Source organism: Crocodylus porosus, unplaced genomic scaffold, assembly GCF_001723895.1.
Source record: "Crocodylus porosus isolate Cpor-Errol unplaced genomic scaffold, CroPor_comp1, whole genome shotgun sequence".
In the NCBI taxonomy this organism is placed as follows: Eukaryota; Metazoa; Chordata; order Crocodylia; family Crocodylidae; genus Crocodylus; species Crocodylus porosus.
This window is the reverse complement of record NW_017728931.1, coordinates 81,946,062-81,946,974: the sequence shown is the minus strand read 5'-3', so window position 1 is coordinate 81,946,974 and position 913 is coordinate 81,946,062.

Sequence of the window (913 nt, the reverse complement as noted above, 5' to 3'; positions counted from 1 at the left end):
GTGATTGCAGGGTCTTTGGCTGAGGTGTGCCAACACTTCTGCTGGGACCAAAGCCAGAGGTGTATGTCCCTTTGCTCAGGGTCAGACCAATCCTCATATTTGGGGTCAGGACCGAGTTTTACCCCATAGACTGTGTGGGGTTTTGCCCTCTGTAGCGAGGAGCATGGTCCTCTGCTTGGGATTCCTGTAGCACAGCAACCCTCAACATTTTTGGCAGGTGACCTGGATGGGCAGTACACTGTCTGTGCACAGTCTGGGTCCAGTGATGGTCCTGATCTTGCATCTTAGGTCATTGGCATTGTGTAGGGGGTACATGTGCACCCTGTGAAAAGGTGTTGCTGATACTGCTGGCGGTGCTGGCAGGCGGTTGGTTTGCCCCCCCGCCCCTGCTGACACTGCCAGCGGCATCTGCAGGCGGTCCCCAATCGCTGCAGCAGTGTCTGTGGGTGGTCACCAACTGCTGGTCACCGCTTGCCACCTGCCTGCAGGACCCCCCGACTTGCTGCAGCCACACTCCCCCTGCCCGCCGCCTGCAGGGGCTTGCTGTGACCACCAGCCTCTGGGGGCCCACCGCGTGCATGCCTGAGGTTGCTGCCCCAGGGCCCCATGTGGCCTCGAGTGGGTGACAGTCCGACCCAAACCTGGCCCCTGGCCGAGGGGGGTGCAGCCCCAAGCTGGCGCCGTGCGGGTGTGGAGCGAAGAGACCGGACGCAGCCGAGGCAACATCAGTTCCCCAGCCGGGGGGAGCCCTGGGCTGTCTCGGACTAACGCGCTCCGGCGAAACAAGACGTCGCTGCCGCGGCTCCGCTTCCCGCGCGGCAGGGGCGGGGCAGCTCGGGAGCCTGAGGCGGCTAGGACTGGAGCCGGGGCCGGGCCGGAGGCGGAGTCCCCGCCCGCAGGCCGGGAAGTGGGG